We start from the raw sequence: 12,027 nt of genomic DNA on the forward strand, positions 1-12,027 counted from the left end.
TGACAGTTAAGTTATTAGATTCTTCGGTATGCGGGTTGATGGCGCGCCAAAATTCTTTAATGTAGGTAGATAGCATCGATGGTAAAGTGTTAGAAAGGAAGTTATCTTTTGCTTGCTTAAGCGCACCTACATACGCATCAGCGGCAGCCTTGTATGCGTCCCAGTGTGCGTTGCATTGTATAGCCTAGCTGTACGATATCGGCCCTTTTTTCTGTTAGATAGGCGTCTTATACGGGCGATATACCATGAGGCTTGAGGATTAGAAGTGATGGTGCGTCTTGAAACACATTTTTGAGTTAGTTGGTGGGCTTTGGCCGTGAACATATCCCAGTTAGTTTGCACAGAGAGTTCGTCAAAGTTTCTGAAGAAGTTTTGAGTAAAAACTGATAATTCATTGTTAATGGCATCGAAGTCTGCTCTAATATAATCTAGTACATACATATTACCGGCTAGCTAGTTATATATTCTAGTTATAGTTATCTAGTTATATATTCTACCGGCTAGCCACCGCTGGACGCGCTCTTATCACAACAAAAAGGTTAGAGATTTTTCCTGCAGGACCAACGCATTTAAAGATTATTGTTTCCCGCACACGATTACCGAATGGAACGCATTACCTGGCACAACTGTCGATTGTCCAACGGTTTCATCCTTTCTTTTTGCATTTTATGAATAAACCATAGCATTCATCCCTCGTGTTTACCAGTCAGATCATGATTGTGAAAAACTGGACAATCGCCCCTTCACAGAAGAGAAAGTTCTAGGACACTGGTCCAGACGGGTTTCGGCACTCAAGGCCTTAAGGGCCTTGCTCAAGTTCTTAAGGACATGTGAATTGTGCGAACGACTTTGACTATTGTTGCGCGTAACATCGCGTTACTGTGTGCATTTTTCTTTTTTTTTTCTTCTCTCTTCCTTCTCCTTTTATCCCCTTTACCCCTTTCCCCAGCACAGGGTAGCCAGCCGGTATTTACACTGGCTAACCTCCCTGTCTTTCATCCCTTTTGTCTCTCTCTCTCTCTCTCATGATTGTGAAAAGGGTTCTCTTATGTTGTTTGTTATGCAGATTCTTGTTCAGTGTCTGTTATCTTGTTTGATCTTTTTTCATACTTGTTTTCTTTGTTCCAAATGCCTACTTCTGCCTAAGGCCTGCTAACAAGGCTGGCAGTACTTCTAAAATAAACAAACAAATAAATAAATAAATAAATAAATAAAATAGTATGGTCTTTTTCTTTCTTGCATGTTTAGGACAGGCAGTGTTAATGTTGAAAATGAGCAAGAGTGATCACTTATGTTAGGTAAATAGGTGATGGCTGAAGCGAAGTCGGCTCGATAGGTTAGGATCAAACCTAAAGTGTTGGTTGTGCTGACAGAGATTCTGGTAGCGTTAGTGACTAATTGGATAAGTGAAAAAACAGAGCATAAATCAAGAAAATCACTGGCATCGGATGAAAATTGAGATAGGGTGGGAGGCTGGGCAAACCAAGAAATATTCGGAAAGTTAAAATCACCTAGTAAAAACAAGAAAGCATAGCCTCCACAGCGTTACATCTATAGTATGAAACGGAGTATAAGTTTGTCGTGCGAAACTGTAGTGTCTGGCAACTTCGAAAATGAAAAGATATAATGGTGGCCTCTGTATATACAGCTCGAAAACATATTGTGGTGTCGTGCCCTCGCAACAGATGGCACTGCCGACGTGGCGCAGGTCACATGCGACTGATGGCGCCACAGCGCTCTTGCATATAAGTTACATTCACCGGAATAAAGGTTGTTATCGGCATGGAATCGGCATTGGTGTAGCCACCGTGTCGCTACGCTAGCGACACGACACATATATATTCGACAATCAGACTATCAGAGCAATTCGTGAGGAATATGAAATAGCATGCAAGTGGCATTACGCATGAGAAACATCACGCCCTGGTAATATTGTCACGTGGTAGTGACGGTGAAGAAAGCAGCAATACGGTGGAATACAAAACTAGCTTTTATTGGGCGAACCTGTGCCCACAAAAACAGGCTACACTTATAGCAGAACGATAGCGGCGAACACGGTCGGCGATCGTCGGAAATCTGATCAGCGAGTCAAGCGCGTCGGCTTTTATACAGCAGTCGTCGAATGTTCCAGACTAATCGTTCGGACCCGCGTACCTTCCACAAAGTTCTACACCATTCGCGTCACGCGATGAAATCAGATAACTCAACGTTCGGCGACAACAGACAGCCGGGTAGAAGCATCGATAACTATCCAGAAACTTCGGATACATGCAGGCGCGTCCCGCGCTGTGCGATTACATTTGTTAGGTGGCGAAACGTGGTCGCTCGATAAAGATAAGTACACGTGTCAATATTCTCATAACGCTTCGCCTTCTTTTCTATATTAGCATGTGAAGCGCTCAGACAAAGCCAGCAGAAGCCTTCTCTCCTTCCGCAACATATTTACCAGAACCAGGAGGATTTAGGTCAGGCACGCGTAATCCAACATAATCTCGAGCACAAGCATTGATTACGCAAGCTTATGAGTTAAGCGCGCAAAGGAAAGCATCTTCCAACACCCGACCGGCTTGTGGCAGACGAAAAAGACAACATCGCGTGGTTGCACGAACGAAGGGAAATAGTACACGCAATGAAGCAAATGAGAGGTGCCTTATATATAGGCATTGATATAGCGTGCCTTAATATCTTGCGATTCATTCGTCGCATTCGTTACTATCTTGCTATATAATAAGGCATGCGTAAAATCTGCCCTGCTAGATCGCTAGATCCACGCAAGCCTTTATCGCAACTATGGAGAACGGTGCGCGGTCTCCGGACACTCCCCGTACAGTGATTCCCATTCAAGGCGCTTGCGCTTTCTCAAAAGAGATCGGAGATTGACGTGGCAGAGGATTTCTGCGCCAGATTATCCGGCCAACTCACAGCTTCCAACATTCCATCGCCTTCGAGTAGCTCTCCGTCACCACGTGATCACCGGATGGATGTACCATTCTCAATCCACGAACATACGGCAGCATTAGCTTTGTGTAGCCGCACATCAGCGCCAGGAACTGACGGAATTTCCTACAGAGCTCTGTGTCACCTGGGGGAGCGAGCGAGAGGAGTTCTATTTGAGGTGTACAATGAAACTTGGAGAGATGGCACGCTACCAACAACCTGCAAGACAAGTCGCCGTTGGAACTCTCGTCATATCGCCCGATCGCTTTGGCGAGCTGTGTGGGCAAAGCAATGAAGAGGACAGCCCTAGGACGCCTGGAGTGGTACTTGGAGTACCACAACACCTACCTAGATGCCATGGCGGGCATCCGACGTTGTCCATCATCGATCGATAACGTCGTCGACCTGGTCACCTACACGCAGCATGAGAAATGTCGTAAGCGTCTCTGCGCTTCTTTATTCCTCGACGTTAAAGGGGCGTATGACAACGTTACGCATGAAGCCATCCTGTCTGCTCTCGCAGAGGTAGGAGTGGGTTGTCGGATGTTTCAATGGATATGGAGCTATCTGTCCATACGATCCTTTTTTGTAAGCACCGAGGAAGGCCATACTTGTCTACATTATAGCTACCGCGGCGTCCCCCAGGGCGGTGTACTTAGCCCTGTGTTATTTAATCTAACACTAATTGCTCTCCTTGAGCACGTGCCAACCACAGTCAGGCTATCAATGTACGCAGATGACATCTGCATATGGACGTCTTCAGTAACACGCCTACAGTTGCGAGCGAGAATTCAGAGAGCCGCCACACAAACCGCTATCTACCTCCGTAATCGAGGCCTGGAAATTTCCTCCGAGAAATGCGCACTAGTGCCATTTACGCGCAAATCCATAGCAAACTCCAGCGTAATGATAAATGGCCGAATAATACGACTGGTCTGATCGTACAAGTTTCTAGGTATTATAATCGACAGGGACTTGTCATGGAGCCCTGACGTATCATACGTGAAAAACGGTTGACAAGCATCTGCCACCTGTTCAAGTTTTTCGCTGGCAAGACCTGGAGAATGTCGACAAGTGCCATGTTACAACTTTACAGGGTGCTTTTTCTAGGATTTCTGCGATATAGCTTGCCAGCAATAAACAACAAAGGTAAAACGAATCTACGCACAATACAAAGTCTTCAGGCTCAAGTGCTCCGGATCTGTCTAGGCCTGCCTCAAAGTGCTTCAACAGTGGCTACGATAGCAATCGCTAGAGACCACCTTGTTAAATTAAATTATGGGGTTTTACGTGCCAAAACCACTTTCTGATTATGAGGCACGCCGTAGTGGAGGACTCCGGAAATTTCGACCACCTGAGGTTCTTTAACGTGCACCTAAATCTAAGTACACGGGTGTTTTAGCATTTCGCCCCCATCGAAATGCGGCCGCCGTGGCCGGGATTCGATCCCGCGACCTCGTGCTCAGCAGCCCAACACCATAGCCACTGAGCAACCACGGCGGGTGAGACCACCTTGTCAAGACCCACATTGAAATCGGTGTACTCAGGACCCATATAAGGCATATAGCCAGGACTGCTCGTCACCACTTAGCCTCTCTACCAGCGGACAGACCACGCACATCTTTCAAAAAAAATTGTGGGGTTTTACGCGCCAAAACCACTTTCTGATTATGAGGCACGCCGTAGTGGGGGACGCCGGAAATTTGGACCACCTGGGGTTCTTTAAGGTGCACCTAAATTTAAGTACACGGGTGTTTTCGCATTTCGCCCCCATCGAAATGCGGCCGCCGTGGCCGGGATTCGATCCCGCGACCTCGTGCTCAGCAGCCCAACACCATAGCCACTGAGCAACCACGGCGGGTCACACATATTTCAGCCAAACAATAACTGCATATGATGAATCATTGCCAGCTTGTTTCACTCCGGCTGCGAGACCTTTGATTCCTCCATGGTGCCTCGCTCAGCCAAAAATCAACCTCGCAATACCTGGTATCTGGAAAAAAGCTGATTTATCATTACCAGCCCTTAGACAACTCACGCTACTATATTTGTACAAAAACTACCGTGACTCTACGCATATTTCCACTGATGGATCTGTCCTTCCAAGCATCTCCGCGGCGGCAATCGTCATACCAGCGAAAGTTACAACAATCAAATTTAAGACGACCCACGCAACAACATCGACGGCAGCAGAGCTCGCAGCGCTCTTTACTGCCCTTCATCACATTGGTGATGAACCGCCACACAAGTGGACGATATTCTGCGATTCGAAGGCGGCACTGCAGTCTCTACTGTCACCTTTACGACGCGGTCCGCACGAACAACCAATATTCCATATTACAGAGACGTTACACCATATAAGTGATGCAGGCCATGAAATAACGTTCCAGTGGCTTCCAAGTCACTGCGGGATTATCGGCAATGAACGGGCGGATCAAGCTGCCCGCTCAGCCCATACTGAGTAGCACCACGTCCCAATTCCTCTCTCTAGAACTGACGCAGCACGGAAGCTCCGCCTATTTGCTCGGCAGTGCACCGCGTCGCAATGTAATGAGCCACATTTCAGAAATACGCGACTGTACTCACTTGATCCCACATTAAGTCTTCGAGCGCCATCACAACTTCGCCGTAGAGACGCCACGCTTTTATATTGACTTTGGTTGGGCCTTGCCTTTACCAAAGCCTATGCATTCCGCATAGGGATGACCGACACCCCAACCTGTGACCACTGCGGCCATGAAGAATCAATTGGCCATATTTTGTGCGCCTGCCCGCAGTACAGTCCACCGAGGGAATGCCTTCGCCACTAACTTGACCAACTGGACGACCAACCGCTACCCGAAAAAAGAATTCCACAACATCGAAAGGACCTACCGTCACAGAAGAAGGCCGTGCAAGCGCTATTGCGCTTTGTGATATCTACCGGCCTGTGTGAACGAATTTAAAGGGAGCGTGTTTCTTTTCTTTTCTTTTTTTTAGCGTTTTCCTCTCTGTCATCTTTCTAACCCCTATCCCCCATACCCAGTGTAGGGTAGCAAACCGGAGACTCATATCTGGTTAACACGACGACAGCTGTCGACGGCATTGTGATTACCATTCAAGCAATGTAGCGACACACCATATTTCTTAAGTAACGTTTACTTAAAATGGGTAGCGCTCATTTTGAGACTTCTGTTGATTCGGCCACATGCGGCATGATGCCTCCAGTATCGACCCACTATGCTATGGCAGTTACTTGCCAAGTCGCCCATGAGCACGACAACATGACGGCGCAGTGACTATACGATAGAATAACAAATAGGCACGCCATCAGTGGAATGACAAAGGCGGTGTGATGACGACGTGACGGGAATGAGCTGATAATTATGAAATGATGGCGATGGTATAACGAAGACAGCGTGACGACAGGATTACAAGTGTATGACGACGAAGACGTGAGTACGATGGCTTGACGATCACCAGGGGCCGAATGTGGAATGACGATGGTACGACCCCGACGGCACGACGACGACGGTATGACAGCGCAGACGCATGACAGCGACAGTCTCACGACTACGCCATGAAAACGACGGCGTGACAACGGCGGCATAATCACGATTCAATGACGACAGCTATGATTATAACAGTATGGCGAAGAAATGACGTCGATGGAACGAAGGCGGCATGACGAGAATGAGATGACGTTACTCAAGTCAACACGACAGTGAACGATAGCGTGACGACGACGGTATGACGACAATGGTATGGCAATGACTGTTTGACGACGGTGGAGGGACGACAACGGCATTACGAGAGTCGGATGACGAAATTAGGATTACGATGACTGAACAACTGATGATGTCATCAGGGCCACGATATGACAACGAATGCCTGACCAAGGTATGGCGACGGCGCACTGAAGATGATGACATGACAAAAGTATGGGGACAATAGGGAGACGATTAGTGTATGACGACGATGTTACGGCGACTATATCACCAAACTTATGACCACGATGGCGTGACGGTGGCAGCACGAAGTTGGTCGGATGGCGAATCCGGAGTGACGATGGTGTAATGACCATGACGGCATCGTATACGACAAAGAATGCATGACGACTGCATGGCTCCCTGACGACGACGGCATGACGAGAGTCAGATGACAAATCTGGAATGACGACGATGGGAACATATGACCACGACGGCCTCACAACCACGAGAACATGCCTAGTGGCCGAAGCTATTAGACAACTTGTGCCACTGGGTGTGCGTAGAAGGCGTGATGACGACGGCATGACGATAGACAGACAACGAAGTTTTAATGACTGACGACCGTGAAGCGACCACGATGGCATCTCGACTGCCTAGTTGCCCAAGGTTGTAGACAACTTAAGCCACTGGGTCGGCGTAAAATGATGATAGATAGATAGATAGATAGATAGATAGATAGATAGATAGATAGATAGATAGATAGATAGATAGATAGATAGATAGATAGATAGATAGATAGATAGATAGATAGATAGATAGATAGATAGATAGATAGATAGATAGATAGATAGATAGATAGATAGATAGATAGATAGATAGATAGATAGATAGATAGATAGATAGATAGATAGATAGATAGATAGATAGATAGATAGATAGATAGATAGATAGATAGATAGATAGATAGATAGATAGATAGATAGATAGATAGATAGATAGATAGATAGATAGATAGATAGATAGATAGATAGATAGATAGATAGATAGATAGATAGATAGATAGATAGATAGATAGATAGATAGATAGATAGATAGATAGATAGATAGATAGATAGATAGATAGATAGATAGATAGATAGATAGATAGATAGATAGATAGATAGATAGATAGATAGATAGATAGATAGATAGATAGATAGATAGATAGATAGATAAATAGATAAATAGATAGATAGATAGATAGATAGATAGATAGATAGATAGATAGATAGATAGATAGATAGATAGATAGATAGATAGATAGATAGATAGATAGATAGATAGATAGATAGATAGATAGATAGATAGATAGATAGATAGATAGATAGATAGATAGATAAAATGCAAAGACTGTAAGAGTGTGTTCCTGGGTAGCTATCGAGGGTAAAGCCCTTGGCAACGATCACGGAATTTTAATCGACAATGTCAGCCGAGGTGGACTGAGGGCTCAATTGTGCATATGATTTGAAACATTTTTGTTCAATATTCGTTTTGTCTGTCCGGTTAACGTGTGCTTTACTGTGACCTGCAATAAAACAAAAATACGATCGTGGCTTAATTGTTACAGCACCGACCTACCGTGCTCAACCGCAGAGGTTCGATTCCGCCATCTATCACACATTATTTTCTCTTGATTAAAGCTAGGCGAGACAGGAATCTACTTACCACAAAATGACAAGAATGAGGTAAGCAATGCTTCGAATTAAGACAAAGGCCGTAAAATACGCACCGTGCACCTAAATCACCGCAGTAACAGCCTCAAATCTCCGAGTGCAATGCAATTGGCGCAGGAATACTGCACTGTATAACAAACAACGAGGCTTGCTTCGCGATCTTTGCTGGCGTGAACTCGCCAACGTATAGAACTCGCCAACGTCCGGATATTGACGCAGGAATTTGGCTATATACACGTTGCCAACAAAATGGTTACAAAGTTACCTTGCAATAGCGACTTCCATCGCAAAATTGGCTCATCGCCAATTAAAAAAAATATCCTGGGTTTTACGTGCCAAAACCACTTTCTCATTATAAAGCACGCCGTAGTGGGGGACTCCGGAAATTTGGACCACCTAGGTTTCTTTAACGTGCACCTAAATCTAAGTGCACGGGTGCTTTCGCATTTCGCCCCCACCGAAATGCGGCCGCCGTGGCCGGGATTCGATCCCGCGACCTCGTGCTTAGCAGCCCAACACCATAGCCACTAAGCAACCGCAGCGGGTATCATCGCTAATTCCTGAGACTTAAGGGCTGAGGGTTCTTGGCCTAGAAGTTCACCACACGGGGTCCAGCGTGAACTGGATCAAAAGGGTAAACAACAGATCAACAAAAACAATTCACCTGATTCGCATAATTGCACCACGGAGTGGTGGGGCTTGTACTGAAGTGGACCATTGCCTCGTGCGCGTCATCCTGCAGCCTCGCGGTATATATCAAGCGCAGTCCCTACCGCTGCATCCTCCACAGTGGGACAAACTTGAGGTTATCAACGGAAGTGTCATGATAACAATTACGGCCCTCTCTCGTCTAACGCATATGCCAACGCTACAAGAAGACGCACAACTTAACATAATTTCTAAGCTTGTGCGACAGCAAACAAGAGAGCTCAAAATATGCTACATGCCACCAGTTGCGGAGCTCTATTCCTATGGAGGCTGTGCGCCACTCCAGCCCACTCTGTCTGATCTCGGCTCCCAAGTCCCCCTTTCCTCATCTTCAATAAAGTTCATTTCCACCTCCTTGTTCCACCCCTGCGAACTTGGACAATCTTCGATCATTTAATTATACATCACTAACCAGTGACAAGACAACAAAGCTACGCCGGCGGGTTCAACCAATTTCAACAACTGAAACGATCACATACCTACGGGACGCTGTGTCAAATACACGAACGCGGCGGTTAACTCAAAAGGAGGACAAATAGCCTGCTCCTTCCGCCACGCCTTGAGATAAAAGCCAATCGCAGCCTTGCAACGGACTTTTCAGACTCATTATTTGAGCTGCAGGTTACATACGATGCGATAGAAACCCTTGTCAACTTGTCTAACATCGACGAAGCCCACATCTATAACAGCCTCGACGCAGTAACAAGTAACACAAACGTTGCGTATTTGTCAGCAGATACACAACATTCGCTATTTTACAAGTATGAACAATAATGTCCACTGGGTGGAGGTGCATGGCCGGGACCACAACAATGACCTTGCGGACCGCATTGCTCACTCTTTCTCGACACCCATAACTCCTCCTCTTTCCTTTCCCTCTGATCCCCGCTCTGTTCTCACTGCCCGAAAATCCATCCTCCGGCGTGACACCCGTGCCCTCATTGCCCCGCGTGCCTGCTCTCTTCCCACCAAGTTTTCTCGGGTGGAGGAAGTCTCCCTTCGAAGAGGCATCCACTTTGCACGTGCCCTGGGACAAGGACAATTCACGTATGTGCACTTAAAGATTGTGAAATGAACAGTGATTAAGCTGAGGACTATGAAATATGGATTATGGAGAGCACGTTTCGTAAGTCACTATTGCAGTAACTCTGTTAAACAGGCCTACATCCTTATACTTAGTTTCATACTGAAGTTATGCCGCGTGGGAACCCAAGCGAAAAAAAGACGTCGTAAACATTTGGAATTCTATCTATCTATCTATCTATCTATCTATCTATCTATCTATCTATCTATCTATCTATCTATCTATCTATCTATCTATCTATCTATCTATCTATCTATCTATCTATCTATCTATCTATCTATCTATCTATCTATCTATCTATGCATCTATCTATCTATCTATCTATCAAATATTGCTAGTGAATGTCTCGAGCCTTTGTTGCGCCCAGTACTCACAGACCCTTGGTCTTCATTTGTCTCGAAGAAAAGACAAGCCGGTGCCGCCATGACCCCCTGTACCTTTGCAGTGTCATCTAATTATCGTTGGTATTACTACTATTCGCGTGACACCTGATCAGGAAGAAGTCAAGTTCTTGATGCTTGAGCTGTTAGAGAAGATGTCGCTACCTTTTAAACTTCACTGATGGTTCCTTAGCCCTAAAACGTGTGTTCGTGATAGTTTTCGTGGAGACGTTAGGGTAGTGCTGCCAACTTTAGCATGCAGTGTTTCCCTAACTTCACTTTTAATATTTCCTGATAGCCCTAAATTTAGTCCGAGGTTGTTCAGATTGTCAATATGTTGTCTGCTAAGATAGCATGTTATGCAACTAGTCTGAAATTTCACAGTTGAATTTACTTTCTAATCTCGCTTTATAATATTTGAATAATTAAGTCCCTACACCGTCACAGTGCAAGCTAGGGTAACAACACAGCCTCTTGCTTGAACCCGTATTCAAAGAAGAATGCGTCAACACCGCTTGTACTGTGCTCTAAGTACAACACAAGTTTAGACAACTACGTAGTGCCAAGACTGACACGGAACATTATTTGAATTGCAGGGGCATGGGCGCCAGACATCCCTCGCAAAATGTAACAGCGTCAAAACAGTGTGCCGCTTCGTGATAGCAATGTAAAGAAAAAGTGCAATAAACTTTTCTTATATGCTGGATAGGCCAGAATCTGCAGTGAAAGTAAGCCCGTTTAAAGCAAGCACGCTTAATCTCGACCCCATGCACTCGCCAGCTATCTGCGCAGACCGCACTGGGCAGCCAATTTGATAACAGGACCGCTGACGAAAACAAAACTATGCAGATCTCACCAATTTGTTGGAATATGTGTGAAGTGGACCTTAGCTGAAGCGGTTAATTTGATGCTTTACAACTAACGGCGATACGTAAAACCTTGCTTACTTTCATGCTATAAACGTGCAATCTCATGGAGTGCTTGTTTATCCACTACAAAGATCACAACTTTGTTGTCATGCAATTTTTATGTTTACGCGCGATATCGCTCACGAGCTATGCCGAAATACCAATTCCAAATCAGGCCAATGCACAGTGCCAGACGCATACGTACGCATACGTTCGTCGAACAAGACTTCAGATTCCTAGATTTAGAAAACATTCCCTAGAGTTTGCAGCACTGCTCAGGGGCTGCCCGGATCGAGCAAATTGTTTCTACGACGAAGAACGGAATTTGAAGCTGCCCTAACGATGCTTAAGTCTTGCCAGTTTGCAACCGGCTGACCGGTGGCGATGTTACGAGTATATGGCTAAATTGCAAGCCAGGACTTACGGTCCTAGAGCGGCGACTGCGACAGGACATCTTCTTACAGCGGTCATTGGGCAAGCATAAAGCAGCTAGGCTGTTTAGGATTACACCTCGAATTACAGCGGCGCACCCCCCCCCTCACCCCCCCCCTCCTCCATGTCGGGAATTCTGGAAACGGAGTGGCTCATGTCTTGCGCGTCAAGCACTGA

This window comes from Dermacentor andersoni, chromosome 4 (assembly GCF_023375885.2).
Source record: "Dermacentor andersoni chromosome 4, qqDerAnde1_hic_scaffold, whole genome shotgun sequence".
NCBI classification, from domain to species: domain Eukaryota; kingdom Metazoa; phylum Arthropoda; class Arachnida; order Ixodida; family Ixodidae; genus Dermacentor; species Dermacentor andersoni.